Source organism: Macaca nemestrina, chromosome X (assembly GCF_043159975.1).
Source record: "Macaca nemestrina isolate mMacNem1 chromosome X, mMacNem.hap1, whole genome shotgun sequence".
Taxonomy (NCBI): Eukaryota; Metazoa; Chordata; class Mammalia; order Primates; family Cercopithecidae; genus Macaca; species Macaca nemestrina.
Genome location: NC_092145.1, coordinates 136,878,936 through 136,898,033, shown reverse-complemented (window position 1 = coordinate 136,898,033; position 19,098 = coordinate 136,878,936). Strand labels below are relative to the sequence as shown.

Below are 19,098 nucleotides of genomic sequence, written 5' to 3'. Positions count from 1 at the left end.
AGTGCTGTGATTACAGACGTGAGCCACCGCACCCGGCCCTATTTTTGTTTTTAACCATGGCTTCAGAGACTAAGAATTGAAAGAAAGTTTGGGAAAATTTAGCAAGAAATAGGTTTCTGACATTTTAAAAGAAAAAGAAAAAAAAATAGAAAGTCTGGGAAATGGTTATGTCTGCTGTCCTGTCCAGATTCTAAGCATTATAACTGCACGATTTCCCCCTATCTGGTATCTGTAAAATATCTATAAAAAGAACAAAGGGCCAGGTATGGTGGCTCACGCCTGTAATCTCAGCACTTTGGGAGGCCAAGGCAGGTAGATCACTTGAGGTCAGAAGTTTGAGACCAGCCTGTCCAACACAGTGAAACCCTGTCTCTACTGAAAATACAAAAATTAGCCAGGCGTGGTGGTGCACACCTGTAATCCTAGCTACTTGGGAGGTTGAGGCAGGAGAATTGCTTGAACCCGGGAGGCAGAGGTTACAGTGAGCCAAGATCGTGCCACTGCACTCCAGCCTGGGTGACAGAAAAATTGTGTGAATTGATATATTCTGTATCATGGCCTTTTGAACATTTTCTCCTACTTTCATCTTTTCTGTAAGCTTGCTTCTTTAAAAAAAAATCTGCAAGTGTAGATTATAGTTGAATGCTATTTAGGTCATGAATAAGGCCCACTTCTAAAGTGAGACAGACTTGTAAATAATTTACCCAGGTGATGTGTTCTGGATTGAACCACGTTCACATGGTGTCTGGCCAGGCAGATAAAATGCTCCCAGGAAAGTGCAATGGGGTTTACAATACTGATTATCCATACTCTAATGATTCCTGATTCTATGACTATTGAGCCACACCTCATTGGTTAGCAAACAAGAATCATTACACATTTATTATTCGTGAGGAAGGTCAATGCTTCATGCCAAAGGTCAATGAATAAGAGAATGGTCCTGTGTAAGGGCAGGATAAAACAACTTTAGGGCCCCATTAGGCCATTCGCAGCTGTTCTTCCTAACCCAAAAGTAGTTGGAATCCTTATATCGCCAGGTAGCCAGAAAGGAACAAACATTTAGAGGGTGCCTATTATATTCTAGGCACTCTACAAAGGGCTTTACAACATCATTTAGTATTTACAACCCTAGGAGGAGGAAGCTATTATTATTCACTTCATTTTACACATAATCACACTCAAATTCAAGTACCTTGTCTAAAATCACACAGCTGGTAACTGGCAGCACTGAGATTTGCATCTAAATGTGCCTGGCCAAACAACAACAACAACAACAACAACAACGAACACCCTGCTTTTTCCACCACACAAGTACACTTAGCTCCACCTTCCTAAAAGGACTTACTGAGTCAACTACTCTTTGGCGTCATGCCAAGGGCTGGCATTCTCTAAGTCACTCGCATGGATGGGAGAACCCATAATCCCTGTCTGAGGATAAGTGTGTATTCTATCTATGAGGGAAGAACATAAATGAAGAGATATGGACCATTTTTTTAAAGTGAAGGCAAGTTTAGTTTTTTTTGTTTTTGTTTTTGTTTTGTTTTGTTTTTGAGACAGAGTCTCGCTCTGTCACCCAGGCTGGGGTATAGTGGCATAATCTTGGTTCACTGCAACCTCCACCTCCCGGGTTCAAGCCATTCTCCTGCCTCAGCCCCCTGAGTAGCTGGGATTACAGGCATCCACCACCACACCCAACGAATTTTTGTATTTTTAGTAGAGATGGCATTTCACCATGTTGACCAGGCTGGTCTTGAACTCCTGACCTCAAGTGATCTGCCCACCTCCACCTCCTAAAGTGTTGGGATTACAGGCATGAGTCACCACACCCAGCTGTGAAAGCAAGTTTATTAGGAAAGGGAAGGAATAAAGAATGGCTACTCCACAGGTAGAGCAGCCTGCAGACTATTTTCAAAGTATTGGGACAGCTCTCACCTCAGAAAGAAACGATGGTATTGTGATGCCTCAGCTTTACCAAGTAGATTCACCAACCGTGAGATCTACCTCAATGATCATAGAATCAGGAATCCTCTCAGAGTCATTCTGAGATGATTCATCATAGAATTGGGAATCATCTCAGAATCATTACCAGAGTCTCAGATCATCAGCATTATAATCCCTATTGCACTTTCCTTGAAGCATTTTAGCTTCCTGACCAGACACCATCTGTTCCTGTGAGCAGAAAAATCCTACGGTCTCTGCAATTCTCCTTCTGTGAAGAGGCCTGGATGGAGGCAGCTTCCTGTAGCCTCTCAGGGTGGCAGGGATTTCCTAGCATGTTGATTGTGTCACGGGATCCTTCTGGTGTTGCTTTTCCAGCTAGAAAGCTCTGTGACCAGTAGTGCCTTTGCCTGAGTTTTGATCAGGCTCGCTAGACTCGTTCCACCGACGTGGCCTGGCAAGCTGCGCTCAGCTCATGCTACCAGCCAGGATTCTACACCTGTCAAGGGTGAGCCAGGCACAGAGCGGCGAGGGTTGTGTAGGCGAGTGAACGCAAGGTCTAGTCACTGCGCACAGCCAGACACACCAGCTGCTGCAGCTGGGCGGGCAGCTCCAGGCGCTGGCAAAGGTGCCAGTTCCATGCAAGTCTGCAGCTGGATCTGATGAACCACAAGCAGCTTCTGCTGTGGGCACCTGTGTCTGGACAAGGGGAATGCAGTGGTGCTCGGAAGTTTGAAGATACCAGAAACCGCAGAGCCCCAAAGAGGGTGTCACAGCCCTGGCTCAGGGAACCCCTAGGTCTGGGCTCCCTGAAGGGCCACAGCACTTCTCTCCTTCACATCACCCACAAGTTGGGGCAGGGGGGTGTGGGGGGAGGAGGGTGTGTTTCAGCCCTGTTTGTGTTACTGCTCTTTCAGTCCCGCCATTAAGTGGGTCCTGAGTTCTCGTCCCACATCCAGGAAGAATGAGGCACGCGGACAACTACAGGGTGAGCAAAGCGGAGAGGAGCCTTATTGAGTGACAGAACAGCTCTCGGGAAACTTGAAGTGGGTAGCTCCTTTCCGCAGGCAGGTTGTCCCAGTGAATGTCCAGCTCTCAGTGGAGAAGAGACCCAGAGTGGGTAGCTCCCTTCCTCAGGCAGGTCGTCTTGATGAGTCGAGGAGACCTGAATTGGGTAGCTCCTTCCCACAGCTGGTAGTCCCAGGGTCTGTGTAAGTGGCTAGGCGCAGAAGGGAGGAAGTGCATGCTGATTGGTCCATGGGTGGCCATGGGCTGACCCAGAAAAATCACCGTAAGTTCTCACTCTGGGCCACAGACTTCACCCGCGACTGACAGCCTAGTGCCCGGGCTTCAGGCCTCCCTGACTTGAAGGTGGGGCTTCAACCCACCCCTTTCCACCCAGGAGCCTGTCTGCCTCCTGCTACCATCAATCATGTCGTCCACAGCACCCAGGCTGTTTCTGCAGAGGAGTGCCGGCAGGCCCGCACCGAGCTGCCCTCAGAGTCCCCTGCCCCACGCCACCAGCCTCCCTCCTGTGCTTGTCAGTGCCCAAAGTCTGGAGGGGGCCAAGGTGGCAGGGGGCTGGCATGTCAGCGGCGCCCCAGGCGCAGGCACACCCAGCTGGGTCTAGACAGCGCTTGGGCTCAGCCACAACTTTGCTGCGCCCCAGAGTGGGCTCCAGGAGCAAGGAGAGGCCAGGCAGCGGGAGCAGACACTTCCAAGCCTTGCGGGGCAGGGGGCTTCCTGGCCCCCAAGAGCACAGGGATGTCCAGGTCTGCAGCTGTGGCTGGGAGGCTGCAGCTGTGCGGCTGCAGCTGTGCCTGAAAGCACGGGGCTCCCACCCAGCCAACTCAGAAGGGGGTGGGGCTCCGGCCAGCCCCACGGAGCACGCAGCCCCTACCTTGCCTCCCCCACTACAGCTGGCATCTTTGCAGTAGCCGCTCCAGACAGGCCGCTGCTGCCATCAATTGTTACTTGTCTTAAACTATAAGTGTTCCTAACCCATATTGCAGAGCTCTACTTATCAGTCCTATTCTTGTGATTGGGGACAGGGATGCAAAGCAGAGGAGAAAGGCCTAGGAAGAGGAAGAGGTTGAGGAGACTGAAACTGTCAAGAGCACTCCCTGGGCCGGGCGCGGTGGCTCAAGCCTGTAATCCCAGCACTTTGGGAGGCCGAGACGGACGGATCACGAGGTCGGGAGATCGAGACCATCCTGGTTAACACGGTGAAACCCCGTCTCTACTAAAAAATACAAAAAACTAGCCGGGCGAGGTGGCGGGCGCCTGTAGTCCCAGCTACTCGGGAGGCTGAGGCAGGAGAATGGCGTGAACCCGGGAGGCGGAGCTTGCAGTGAGCTGAGATCCGGCCACTGCACTCCAGCCTGGGTGACAGAGCGAGACTCCGTCTCAAAAAAAAAAAAAAAAAAAAAAAGCACTCCCTGTTGTAATTAAAACAAGACGTGCGCTAGTGAAACTTAATTTGTGAGACGTGGACTCAAGTGTTTTGATTGTTTACAGATTTTTGCCCAAGTTCCAGCCTTTGGAGAATATTTCATATAACATCTGTTTTTTTAGAGAGGATTTTTTCTTTTTTTTTTTTTGAGACGGAGTCTCGCTCTGTCGTGCAGGCTGGAGTGCAATGGTGCGATCTCGGCTCACTGCAACCTCCACCTCCTGGGTTCAAGCGATTCTCCTGCCTCAGCCTCCCGAGTAGCTGGGACTACAGGCGCACGCTAAGACGCCAGCTAAATTTTTTTGTGTTTTTAGTAGAGGCGGGGTTTCACCATGTTGGCCATGATGGTCTCGAGCTCTTGACCTCGTGATCCACCCGCCTCGGCCTCTCAAAGTGCTAGGATTACAGGTGTGAGCCATCGCACCCGGCCACATCTGTTTTTTTATTTACCATTTCTGCCAGAAAATCTATGAGGGTCATAATTGCACAGTGGTACAGTAAAAGATTTCTTGACTTCAAAGTCAGTAAACTATCCAGGCGTGGTGTCTCACGCCTGTAATCCCAACACTTTGGCAGGCAGAGACAAGGCAGATCACTTGAGGTCAGGAGTTTGGGACCAGCCTGGCCAACATGGCGAAACCCCGTCTCTACTAAACATACAAAAAATTAGCTGGGGATGGTGGCATGTGCCTGTAATCCCAGCTACTAAGGAGGCTGAGGCAGGAGAATGACTTGAACCCGGGAGACAGAGGTTGCAGTGAGCTGAGATCGTGCCACCGCACTCTAGCCTGGCCGACAGAGCAAGACTCCATCTCAAAAAAAAAAAAAAAAAAAAAAAAAAGTCGGTAAATCTCAGCTGTACTTCTGACTCTGTTTCTTTTTTAATGAGGTTTCTTTTCTCTTGCCCAGGCTGGAGTGCAATGGCGCGATCTCAGCTCACCGCAACCTCCACCTCCCGAGTTCAAGCAATTCTTCTACTTCAGCCTCCCAAGTAGCTGGGATTACAGGCATGTGCCACCACGTCCAGCTAATTTTTTGTAATTTTAGTAGAGACAGGGTTTTTCCACGTTGGTCAGGCTGGTCTCGATCACTCAGGTGATCCATCCGCCTCGGCCTCCCAACATGCTGGGTTTACAGGCATGAGCCACCGCGCCTGGCCTTTTTAATGAGGTTTCTAGTCAACTATCTGTCACTTTCTAGCTGGGTGACCTGGGACAAGTACTTTACCTCCTCTGGGCTTCAGTTTTCTTAACTTTTAGATGAGGGATTTGGACTACAGAATTACTTTCTTTTTTTTTTTTTTTTTTTTCTTTTTGAGACGGAGTCTCGCTCTGTCGCCCAGACTGGAGTGCAGTGGCCGGATCTCGGCTCACTGCAAGCTCCGCCTCCCGGGGTTTACGCCATTCTCCTGCCTCAGCCTCCCGAGTAGCTGGGACTACAGGCGCCCGCCACCACGCCCGGCTCATTTTTTGTGTTTTTAGTAGAGACGGGGTTTCACCGTGTTAGCCAGGATGGTCTCGATCTCCTGACCTCGTGATCCGCCCATCTCGGCCTCCCAAAGTGCTGGGATTACAGGCTTGAGCCACCGCGCCCGGCCCAGAATTACTTTCTATGCTTCTAAGATGACAGAAATCTCAACAGCAGAGGATGTAGGGCTTTGAAGAAAACCTTTATACTTCCAGATCATATTTATCCAGACCAGTTTTATTTAAACGGCTGGTTTTATTCCCAATTTTCCCTGAAGCTCTAGAATGGAAATGTACAATTAATCTCTCCTTTTCATAGTACAACAAATATTTTCTAATTTAATAGACTCCAGATGAGAAAGTAGGACATAATTTAAAAATAAGTAACAATACACGGTAATTAAGACTAAATGAGGCCGGGACCGGTCGCGGTGGCTCACACCTGTATTCCCAGCACTTTGGGATCCCGAGGCGGGAGGATCACTTGGGGTCAGCAGTTCATGACCATACCGTCCAACTTGGTGAAACCCTGTCCCTACTAAAAGTACAAAAATTAGCCAGGTGTGGTGGTGTGCGCCTGTAATCCTAGCCACTCAGGAAGCTGAGGCAGGAGAATCACTTGAACCCAGGAGGCGGAGGTTGCAGTGAGCCAAGATCGCGCCACTGCACCCTAGCCTGGGCGACAGAGCAAGACTCCAGAAAAAAAAAAAAAAACTAAATGAAATCACATTTGTAAAATGCCAAACAAGGAATACCACTCACAGTAGGCACAAAGAAATGGAAGAAATGCTGGTTGCATATTTTGTTTTCCCTCTGCTGTAGTACCCCATATAATTAATCTTATGAGACCCTAAAATGTACTACACTTCTCTCAGTCCTATGGTTCTGGGCCCCCTTTTGATCTTCTTGCACCCTTCCCCTACCTCCATCATCCTCCCAAAAGGAATGACTCACCCCAACATCCTCCACCTCCAGAATGAGTTTTCAGGTAATAACCTCTGTTGTTGCCAGCAGACAGACTATGCCAAACATTCACTCGCACCACGGCCAGAACATGGGTCTGTTCCTTGTTCCTCAGGCCAGAGGCTGCTTGGGTGCAGTGTACTCTCGCATTTCCTTCTTTGAAGCATCCTCTATTTTCCTGGATTCACTGTTAACATTTAATTGCCCGTTGACAAATGGTACAAAGGTTGGTAAGCTGAATTTTAAACTTTAAAATCTACCGCATGTACCCAGAGGCCACAGAGAAAAGAGAGGGTGCCTTATGCTTTGTGTACGAACAGGCAATTATTTACTATGATCTTCTTACTGAGTAACCTCTATACCTAGATTCAAAGAGCTGATACTTTTTTGTTGTTTTTTTGAGAGGGAGTCTCACTCTGTCACCTAGGTTGGAATGCAGTGGCAAGATCTCGGCTCACTGCAACCTCCACCTCCTGGGTTCAAGCAATTCTCCTGCCTCAGCCTCCCAAGTAGCTAGGATTACAGGTGCCTGCTACCATGCTCAGCTAAATTTTGGTGTTTTGTTTTGTTTTGTTTTTTTGAGACGGAGTCTCACTCTGTCACCCAGGCTGGAGAGCCATGGCACAATCTCGGCTCACTGCAAGCTCTTCCTCCCAAGTTGAAGTGATTATCCTGCCTCAGCCTCCCTGGTAGCTGGGATTACAGGCGTGCACCACCACACCCGGCTAAATTTTGTGTTTATAGTAGATACGGGTTTTGCCATGTTGGCCAGGCTGGTCTCGAACTCACCTCAAGTGATCCACCCACCTGGGCCTCCCAAAGTGCTGGGATTACAGGCATGAGCCAAAGCGCCCACCCAAGAGCTGATACTTTAGGAGGCCTAAGGATGGTTGACTGCACTTTTCAGATACCCTAAGTGTTTATAAGGAGTTAAAGGCTTGATCTCTGAGGTGAGTGATAGGCAGTAGTCTTCCTTTTAGACGCAGTCTCAGGAGGGGAGAGAGGAAGGGCTGCCCGGAGGAGGTAGTTCACACAGAATGGGTCACGAATCGTGTATCTGCCCCTCAGTTCTAATTGTACCTGTCCTTTTTCTCCAGAAGGCTGGATCCTTTCCGACCAGAACCAGTACCTTAAGGGCTTGTAATATTGAATTGTGAGTCCCCAGAGGGCAGGTACTATGCCATATTTATTTTGACACTCCCCAAGCACAATGCTTGGCAGGAAACAGACCTTAATAAGTTTTGACTAGGCCAGGCATAGTGGTTCATGCCTGTAATCCCAGCATTTTGGGGGGCCAAGGTGGGTGGATCACTTGAGGCCATGAGTTTGAGGAACATCCTGGCCAACACAGAGAAATCCTGTCTCGGCCGGGTGCGGTGACTCACGCCCGTAATCCCAGCACTTTGGGAGGCCAAAGCGGGTGGATCACCTGAGGTCAGGAGTTTGTGACCAGCCTGGCCAACATGGTGAAACCCTGTCTCTACTAAAAATACAAAAAATTAGCCAGGCATGGTGGCGGGCACCTGTAATCCCAGCTACTCGGGCAGCTGAGGCAGCAGAATCGCTTGAACCTGGGAGGTGGAGGTTGCAGTGAGCCAAGATCACGCCACTGTACTCCAGCCTGGGCGACAAGAGCGAAACTCCGTCTCAAAAACAAACAAAAAAAGAAATCCTGTCTCTACCAAAAAACACAAAAATTATCCAGGTGTGGTAGCACGTGCCTATAGTCCCAGTTACTCAGGAGGCTGAGGCAGGAGACCTGCTTGAACCCAGGAGGTAGAGGTTGCAGTAAGCCAAGATCTGCATCACTGCACTCCAGCCTGGGCGACAGAGTGAGAGCCCTGTCTCAAAAAGAAAAAAAGTATTGGTTAAAGGTTGAATAAAAAGTAGGCTTTTATTGCCCTTTAAATGTTTGGCATCAGTTCTGGGAGCCAGGATAAATAAATAAATAAATAAATAAATAAATAAATAAATAAATGTGTGGCTGAGAGACTCCATGGTGGCCTTCATGATCCTGCCTCCTGGTGTTCATGCCTTTGTGTGATACCTTCCCCTCGAGTGGTGACAGGACCTGTGACTTGATTTTAACCAATATGGTATAAGTGATAGAATGTTACTCCCATGATTATGTTACATGATGTAAGATTCTCTCTTGGCTGGAAACAAAAGCAAAAAATAGACAAGTGGGACTACATCAAACTTAAAAACTTTTGTGCACCTGGGCACGGTGGCTCACACCTGTAATCCCAGCATTTTGGGAGGCCGAGGTAGGTGGATCACCCGAGGTCAGGAGTTGAAGACCAACCTGCCAACATAGTGAAACCCTGTCTGTACTAAAAATACAAAAAGTTAGCCTGGCGGGCCCCTGTAATCCCAGCTACTCGGGAGGCTGAGGCAGGAGAATTGCTTGAACCTGGGAGTTGGAGGTTGCAGTGAGCTGAGATCGTGCCATTGCACTCCAGCCTGGGCAACAAGAGTGAAACTCTTGAAAATTCATGAAGGGAGGAAAATACTCAATGAAGGGAGTACAGCATAACCAGCCCAGAGAAAGAAACCAGAAAGTTCAGTGCCTTAGTTTCCTCATCTGTGAAATGTATCAAGGAGCCAGGCCTGAGCCCCTCCGGGGCAGAGGCTATTATTTTCACTCTTACGGCTCCAGCATCTAGCAGAGTGTCTCTCACAGAGTCGCACTTGATAAAGCACTTTTTTGTTGTTGGTGTTGTTTGTTTTTGGCATAGGATCTCACTCTGTTGTCCAGGCTGGAGTGCAGTGGCGTGATCTCAGCTCACTGCAACCTCCACCCCCTGGGTTCAAGTGATTCTCATGTCTCAGCCTTCTGAGTACCTGGGACTACAGATACGCACCACCACACCCAGCTAATTTTTGTATTTTTAGTAGAGACAGGGTTTCGCCATGTTGGCCAGGCTGATCTTGAGCTCCTGACCTTAAGTGATCCGCCTGCCTCGGCCTCCCAAAGTGCTGGGATTACAAGTGTGAGCCACCGCGCCTGGCTGATAATGTGTGTTTTGACCTGACCTTGGTGGCATATGGAGAAGATGGTTTGGGACTTGTTTATCCAGGAATAAAGTTCATGTTAGCAAGCAGTGAATCTCCCTCAGTGATTGGGGCTCAGCTTGAAACCATCCTGAGAGGCACATTATTTCTTGCAGAGTGTGCAATTGGGGTCCTCTGAAAATGAAACCAAAAGGGAACTCTTGCTTATGCCACCTGCTTCTGCTAGGGACACACAGCTCTAGTCACCTCCAGCACAAGATTCGTGTGGGGTGGTGGTAATAGTGACACTGCCAGGTCACTTAGGGAAATCTCCCACCAGGAGATTGGCAACTGGGCCATTGATACAGTGGTACCCAGCCACATGAGTACCTGTAATTAAAATGACATTTTAATTAGGATTTAGATATATGATAAAGTGAAACAGAAAGACAAATAAACATGTTTTCCTTTCATTCTTTGGAAATTTTCTTAGCCCCTTATAAAGGGTTTAGTATGAAACTAAAAAATTCAATTTGGATAACTTAGTTTCTTTTTCTCTAATTTAGTTTCACTTCTCTTTACACAAATGTCACTTCCTCTCTGTAGCATTCCAGGCCACTCTGCTGCCTCGTCACCAAGACTTCTCTAGCACTCCATCCTGGCAGAATTAATTGTTTGCTGCTTCCTGTAGATCATGTGGTATGTTATTCACTGAAGCAGTTATCACAATGTATTTGATTACATTTCTGTTTTTTCTCTCTAGGTGGCAAATTCTCGGAAGTCAGGAACTCTCCGTGTTTGATCTTTGTGGTCTCAGGACCTAGCATGATACCTGACATATAGTAGGTGCTCAATAAATGAATTAAATGGAATTGAATTAGCATATTGGCGTTACTGATTATTTTGTTGTTTTAGTCCCCTCCCCTCTTTACTGATTATTTTCTCTTTTTTTTTTTTTTTTTTTTTTTTGAGACTGAGTCTCACTTGCTCCGTCACCCAGGCTGGAGTGCAGTGGGGCGATCTCAGCTCACTGCAACCTCCGCCTCCTGGCTTCAAGAGATTCTTGTGCCTTAGCCTCCCAAGTAGGTGAGATTACAGGCATGCACCACCACGCCTGGCTAATTTTTGGTGGAGACGAGTTTTCACCATGTTGGCCAGGCTGGTCTCGAACCCCTGACCTTAAGTGATCTGCCCAACTCAGCCTCCCAAAGTGCTGGGATTACAGGCATGAGCCACTGCACCTGGCCTGATTATTTTCAAAGAATTGAAGATAGAGTGCATCAGAAAAATTTCTATATTCGTAACCTTTACTTTCTGTTGCTCAGACTATATATCTTTACTTTCTGTTGCTCAGACTATATGAGCCTCTTGGCTAAATAAAAGCCATTTTTGGAACTGGTTTGCAGATGATTCTGAAAAGAGGCTGAGAGGAGAGGGATTAGGGAGGAAAAAAACTCCTTGTGGGATAGGGTCAGAATTCAAAGAGAAAATGGAGAATTAAAGACAAATTCGACTGAATTCTAATAAGATCAGGTGTAGAATCATAAACCTGAGGACAATCTAGGTATACAAACCCAAGACGTGAAGCAGGCATGGTGGCCCACACCTGTAATCCCAGCACTTTGGGAGGCCAAGGTGGGAGGAACACTTGAGCCCAGGAATTTGAGACCAGCTTGGGCAACATAGTGAGACCACATCTCTTCAAAAAGTAAAACATGGCCGGGCGCGGTGGCTCACGCCTGTAATCCCAGCACTTTGGGAGGCCGAGGCGGGCGGATCACAAGGTCAGGAGATCGAGACCACGGTGAAACCCCGTCTCTACTAAAAAAATACAAAAAATTAGCCGGGCGCGGTTGTGGGCGCCTGTAGTCCCAGCTACTCGGGAGGCTGAGGCAGGAGAATGGCGTGAACCCGGGAGGCGGAGCTTGCAGTGAGCCGAGATCGCGCCACTGCACTCCAGCCTGGGCGACAGAGCGAGACTCCGTCTCAAAAAAAAAAAAAAAAAAAAAAAAAAAAAAAAAAAAAAAGAAAACATTAGCTGGGTATGGTGGCAGATACTTTTTTTTTTTTGAGACAAAGTCTCGCTGTGTCGCCAGGCTAGAGTGCAGTGGCGTAGTCTCAGCTCGCTGTAACCTCCATCTCCCAGGTTCAAGCTATTCTCCTGCCTCAGCCTCCCAGGACAACAGGCGCGCACTACCATACCTGGCTAATTTTTGTATTTTTAGTAGAGATGGGGTTTCACCATGTTGGCCAGGCTGGTCTCAATCTCTTGACCTTGTGATATGCCCACCTTGGCCTCCTAAAGTGCTGGGATTACAGGTGTGAGCCACCATGCCCAGCCAGGTGGCACATACTTATAGTCTCAGCTACATAGGAGGCTGAGTTGAGAGGATTGTTTGAGTCCAGGAGTTTGAGGCTGCAGTGAGCTATGATCGCACCTCTGCACTCCAGCCTTGGAGACAGAGTGACACCCTGACTCAAAAAAAAAAAAAAAGAAAAAAAAGAAACGAATAAACCCAAGATGTGTAGGAGTGGCATTTCAGAAGCTAAGTTCTAGGAGTAGTGTGATCTTCCTACCTCAGCCTCCCAAGTAGCTGGGACTACAGGTATGGACCACAATGTCCAGCTAACTTTTGTATTTTTTGTAGAGGTGGGGTTTTGCCATGTTGCCCAGGCTGGTCTCAAACTCCAGGGCTCAAGCAATCCACCCGACTCGACCTCCCAAAGTGCTGGGATTACAGGCATGAGCCAAAGCGCCCACCCAAGAGCTGATACTTTAGGAGGCCTAAGGATGGTTGACTGCACTTTTCAGATACCCTAAGTGTTTGTAAGGAGTTAAAGGCTTGATCTCTGAGGTGAGTGATAGGCAGTAGTCTTCCTTTTAGACGCAGTCTCAGGAGGGGAGAGAGGAAGGGCTGCCCGGAGGAGGTAGTTCACACAGAATGGGTCACGAATCGTGTATCTGCCCCTCAGTTCTAATTGTACCTGTCCTTTTTCTCCAGAAGGCTGGATCCTTTCCGACCAGAACCAGTACCTTAAGGGCTTGTAATATTGAATTGTGAGTCCCCAGAGGGCAGGTACTATGCCATATTTATTTTGACACTCCCCAAGCACAATGCTTGGTAGGAAATAGACCTTAAGTTTTGGCTAGGCCAGGCGCCGTGGCTCATTCCTGTAATCCCAGCACTTTGGGAGGCCGAGGTGGGCAGATCACCTGAGGTCAGGAGTTCAAGACCAGCCTGGCCAACATGGTGAAACCCCATCTCTACTAATATACAAAAACTAGCCAGGCATGATGGCAGGCGCCTGTAATCCTAGCTACTCATGAGGCTGAGGCAGGAGAATTGCTTGAGCCTGGGAGGCAGAGGTTGCAGTGAGCTGAGATTGCACCACTGCACTCCAGCCTGGGCGACAGAGCTAGACTCCGTCTCCAAAAAAAAACCAAAAAAACAAAAAAACAAAAACCCAAAACAACAAATAACACAATTTAAAAATGGATGAAGGAGGCTGGGCACAGTGGCTCATGACTATAATCCCAGCACTTTGGGAGGCCGAGGCAGGTGGATCACTTGAGGCCAGAAGTTTGAGACCAGCCTGGCCAACATAGCTAAACCCCCTTCTTTATTAAAAATACAAAAAAATTAGCCAGGCATTGTGGCATGCACCTATAATTCCAGCTACTTTGGAAGGCTGAGGTAGGAGAATTGCTTGTACCTGGGAGGCAGAGGCTGCAGTGAGCCAAGATCGCACCACTGCACTCCGGATAGAGCAAGACCCTGTCTCCAAAAAGAAAAAAAAAATGGATGAAGGACTTAAATAGACATATCTCCAAAAAAATGTATAAACGGACAATAAGCATATAAAAAGACATTCAGCATCACTAATCATCAGAGAAATGCAAATTAAAACTATAATATCGCCTCACATCTATTTTAACTGTCACTATTTTTTGAAAGGTGGCCAGGTGTGGTGGCTCAAGCCTGTAATCTCAGTATTTTGGGAGGCCTATGTAGGAGGATTACTTGAGCCTAGGAGTTCAAGACCAGCCTGGCCAAGATAGTGAGACCCCATCTCTACATAAAAATACTTTTAAATTTTTTAAAATTAAAGAAAGGCTAGGCTTGGTAGCTCACACCTGTAATTCCAGTGCTTTGGAAGGCTGAAGTGGGAGGATTGCTTGAGCCCTGGACTTCAGGGTTCAATGAGCTAGGATCATGCCACTGCACTCCATCCAGCCTGGATGACAAACAAAGATCTTGTCACTTTAAAAAATAATAATACAAAATAAAAATAAGCAGAAAACAAAATGACAACTGCTGGTGTAGATGTAGAGAAATTGGAACCTTTACACACTGTTGGGAATGTAAAACAGTGCGGCTGCTATGGAAAACAGTAGGGAGATTCCTCAAAAAGTTAAAAATTTAAGTAACATGATCCAGCAATCCCACTTCTGGGTATATATCAAAAAAAAAAAAAAAAAAATGAAAATAGGGCCAGGCACGGAGGCTCGCGCCTGTAATCCCAGCACTTTGGGAGGCCAAGGCGGGCAGATCACGTGAGGTCAGGAGTTGCAGACCAGCCTGGCCAATGTGGTGAAACCCCATCTCTACTAAAAATACAAAAATTAGCCAGGCCTGGTGGCGGGTGCCTGTAATCCAGCTACTTCGGAGGCTGAGGCACAAGACTCGCTTGAACCTGGGAAGCGGAGGTTACAGTGAGCCAAGATCGCAGCACTGCACTCCAGCCTGGGCGACAGAATGAGACTGTGTCCAAAAAAAAAAAAAGAAAAAGAAATGTTCATGGTAGAATGGTAGAGAGTAGTGGCCCTTGGTCCAACAAAACCAGCCTTAAGTCATAAACATTCATAACTCTATCATGTCCCAGCTTTAACAATTTTGTAACCCCTGTTGAGCCTCATGTTTTGCCAACTGGAAAGACGGAGCTATTACTTACTTCACAAGATAGTTGTAAGGGCCAGGCTTGGCAACTCACACCTGTCATCCCAGCACTTTGGGAGGCTGAGGCGGGAGGAGTCCTTGAAGCCAGGAGTTCGAGGCTAGCCTAGGCAACTTAGCAAGATCCTATCCCTACAAAAAAAAAAAAAAAAAAAAAGTTAAAGATTAGCCAGGCATGGTGGCATGTGCCTGTGGTCCTAGCCACTCGGGAGGTTGAGGTGGGAGGATTGCTTGAGTCCAGGAGTCGTGGTTGCAGTGAACCATGATTGCATTATTGTCCTCCAGCTTGGGCAACAGAGCAAGACCCTGTTTAATAAATATATATATATAGGGCCTGGTGTGGTGGCTCACACCTGTAATCCTAGCACTTTGGGAGGCCAAGGTGGGAGGATCCCCTGAGGTCAGGAGTTTGAGATCAGCCTAGCCAACAGGATGAAACCCCGTCTCTACTAAAAATTTAAAGAAAAAATAAATTGGGCAGGTACAGTGGCTCACATCTGTAATCCCAGCACTTTGGAAGGCCGAGGCAGGTGGATCACCTGAGGTCAGTAGTTTGAGACCAGCCTGACCAACGTGGAGAAAACCTATCTCTACTAAGAACACAAAATTAGTCGGGCGTGGTGGCACATGCCTGTAATCCCAGCTACTCGGGAGGCTGAGGCAGGAGAATCACTTGAATCTGGGAGGCGGAGGTTGCAGTGAGCCAAGATCGTGCCATTGCACTCCAGCCTTGACAAGAAGATCGAAACTCTGTCTCAAAAAAAAAAATTTTTTTTGCTGGGTATGGTGGCACATGCCTGTAATCCCAGTTACTCAGGAGGGTGAGGCAGGAGAATCGCTTGAACCCAGGAGGTGGAGGTTGCAGTGAGCCGAGATCACACCACTGCACTTCAGCCTGGGTGACAAAGCGACACTCCCTCTCAAAAAATAAAAAAAAAAAATTAAGCTGGGGACGGTTGTTTACGCCTGTAATCCTAGCACTTTGGCAGGCCGAGGCTGGTGGATCACTTGAGGTCAGGAGTTGAAGACCAGCTTGGCCAATATGGTGAAACCCCATCTCTACTAAAAATACAAAAATTAGCCAGGTGTGGTGGCTCGTTCCTGTAATCCCAGGTACTTGGGAGGCTGAGGCAGGAGAATCGCTTGAACCCAGGAGGCAGAGGTTGCAGTGAGCTGAGATCATGCCACTGCACTTCAGCCTGGGCAACAAAGCGAGACTCTGTCTCAAAAAAAAAAAAAAAAATAGTTGTAAGGATCAAATGAGACAATTAAGGCAAACCGCCTAAGACAATGCCTTGGCTGATTCCCTTCCCACTACTCTTCCTCTACTCAGTCCTCCTCAGTTACAGGGATTCTCTTTCTCACAAAGATTAAATTCTGCTGTAAAAACTACACACACATCTCTAAAAGTAACGTGTATACTCTGAGGTCTGGTTTCAAAACTTGGTCATCCTTTAAAACTTCCAAGTACCTAGCTTAAGACTCAGTAAAGACATGTTCATCTGCTGACTCACTAACCAAATGAAAGTTTTCCAAATGCTAGACAATTAATCCCTTTTTTCACGCCATTTTTCCCCCTGCTGTTCAGGAGCTGTATATGTCATTTTAAATATAAATTCCACACTGGGCATGAGATTTCTCATGCCTGTAATCCCAGCACTTTGGGAGGCTAAGCCAGGAGAATCCCTTGAGGCCAGGAGTTCAAAACCGGTCTGAGCAACATAGAAAGACTCCCATCTCATTAGCCGGGTGTTGTGGTGCACGCCTATAATCCTAGCTACTCGGGAGGCTGAGGTGGGTGAATCGCTTGACGCTGGGAGGCAGAGCTTGCCTGGGTGACAGAGGAAGACTCTGTCTCAAAAAAAAAAAAAAAAAAAAAGAAAAGAAAAGAAAGGAAAGGAAAGGAAAGGAAGAAAATAAAGACTCCCATCTCTACAAAAGATTGTAAAGATTAGCCGGGCATGGTGGCATATACCTGTGGTCCCAGTTACTCAGGAGGCTGAGGTGGGAGGATCGCCAAAACCCAGGAGTTCAAGGCTGCAGTGAGCTATCATCATGCCACTGTACTCCTGTCTGGGTGACAGAGCAAGACCCTGTCTCTTAAAAAAAAAAAAAAATAGGCCAGGTGCAGTGGTTCACACCTGTAATCCCAGCACTTTGGGAGGCCGAGGCAGGCAGATCACCTGAGGTCAGGAGTTTGAGACCAGCCTGACCAACATGGAGAAACCCCACCTCCACTAAAAATACAAAATTAGTGGGGCATGGAGGCACATGCCTGTAATCCCAGCTACTCAGGAAGCTGAGGCAGGAGAATCGCTTGAACCTGGGAGGTGGAGGCTACAGTGAGCCGAGACCACACCATTGCACTCCAGCCTGGGCAACAAGAGCAAAACTCCGTCTCAATAAATAAATAAATAAATATATATATGTGTGTGTATGTGTGTGTGTGTGTGTGTGTGTGTGTGTATGGCTGGACGTGGTGGCTCACACCTGTAATCCCAGCACTTCGGGAGGCCAAGGCAGGTGGATCACCTGAGGTCAGGAGTTTGGGACCAGCCTGGCCAACGTGGTGAAACCCCATCTCTACCAAAAATACAAAATTAGCTGAGCATGGTGGCAGGTGGGAGGCTGAGGCAGAAGAATCACTTGAACCTAGGAGGCGGAGGTTACGGTGAGCCGAGATTGTGCCATTGCACTCCAGCCTGGGCAATAGAGTGAGACTCTGTTTCAAAAAATAATAATAATAATAAATATATAAATGTAATGCTGGTTGCATCTATCCATTCATGACAATGGAAAAGTATAATGTGATTCACTGCCACGAAAAACATTCAAATTTCTTAGGGTTCTAGGCTTCTTCATGTCCACAAACACAGTCACAGTGGGCTTTTTCAGCCGTCTGTTTTCTTTTGGTTTTTTTGAGAGAGGGTCTCGCTCTGTCACCCAGGCTGGAGTGCAGTGGCATGATCATGGCTCACTGCAGCGTCTACCTCCTGGGCTCAAGTGATCCTCCCACCTCAGCCTCCCAAGCTGGGAGGCTAATAGCTCTAACAGCCGGGATACAGGCACACGCCACCACACCCAGCTAATTTTTGTATTTTTGGTACAGACGGGGTTTCCCTATGTTGCCATGGTGGTCTCAAACTCCTGGGCTCAAGCGATCCATCCACCTCAGCCTCCCAAAGTGCTGGGTTTACAGGCATGAGCCACCACTCCCGGCCACCATCTGTTTTTCAGAATAGGTTCTTCTTGTCATAAGGACAAAGCAAAGCAAAAGATCATGAAACTTAAACTAGGCCGGGTGCAGTGGCTCACGCCTGTAATCCCGGCAATTTGGGAGGCCGAGGTAGGTGGATCACCTGAAGTCAGGGGTTTGAGACTAGCCTGACCAACATGGTGAAACCCTGTCTCTACTAAAAATACAAAAATTAGCCAGGCGTGGTGGCGTGTGCCTGTAGTCCCAGCTACTCAGGAGGCTGAGACAGGAGAATGGCTTGAACCCGGGAGGCAGAGGTTGCAGTGAGTGGAGATCACGCCACTGCACTCCAGCCTGGGTGACAGAGTGAGACTTCATCAAAAAAAAGAAAGAAAGAAAGAAAGAGAGAGAGAGAGAGAAGAAACTTAAACCAGAAAAACAAAATAAACAGAAAAAATCATAATGTATTTTAATGAAACAATCACTATTCTTCTTTTTTTTTTTTTTTTTTTTTTGAGACGGAGTCTCGCCCTGTTGCCCGGGCTGGAGTGCAATGGCGTGATCTTGGCTCACTGCAACCTCCACCTCCCGGGTTCAAACGATTCTCCTGCCTCAGCCTCCTGAGTAGCTGGGATTACAGGCACACACCACCATGCCCAATTTTTAAAAATTATTTTTAGTAGAGACGGGGTTTTACCATGTTGGCCAGGTTGGTCTCGAACTCCTGACCTCCTGACCTCGTGATCCGCCTGCCTTGGCCTCCCAAAGTGCTGGGATTACAGGCGTGAGCCACCACGCCTGGCCAAAACAATCCTGTTCTATTAAATTAAGCAACCCAAACAGAAGATGGCTTTGGTTTTGCTTTAGTTACGCAGCTATCACTAGTGCTTAGTCATAGCGGTCTAATTTACTGTTACCGGTAACAGTACTGTTACCGGTATACATTACTGAAATGTATAACAAGCTCTCCTAAGTCCTGACATTTTAGACAGAAGCAGAGGAGGAAAAAGCCGTCTGGTCATCCATAAGGTCTAGCCAACACTGTCAGGAAAGACTAGTAGCTGTAACTTAGGCAGTTGAGAATCAAAGTGATTTTTAAAGATCTTTGAGAAAGACATTTGAGTTCCATAAACT

General features: G+C 47.6%; 1 long non-coding RNA gene across 2 annotated transcripts in view; it reads right to left on the bottom strand.

Moving 5' to 3' along the window:
* The window catches only part of LOC105478230 (uncharacterized), a 32,933-nt gene that overhangs the window by 12,003 nt on the left and 1,832 nt on the right, over positions 1-19,098 (bottom strand). For both annotated transcript variants that reach the window (XR_011618340.1, XR_011618341.1), the window contains exons 2-3: positions 14,767-14,900; positions 6,811-7,006 (exon numbers count right to left, since the gene is read on the bottom strand). This is a non-coding gene — a long non-coding RNA (uncharacterized lncRNA). The remainder of the gene's footprint in view (positions 1-6,810; positions 7,007-14,766; positions 14,901-19,098) is intronic.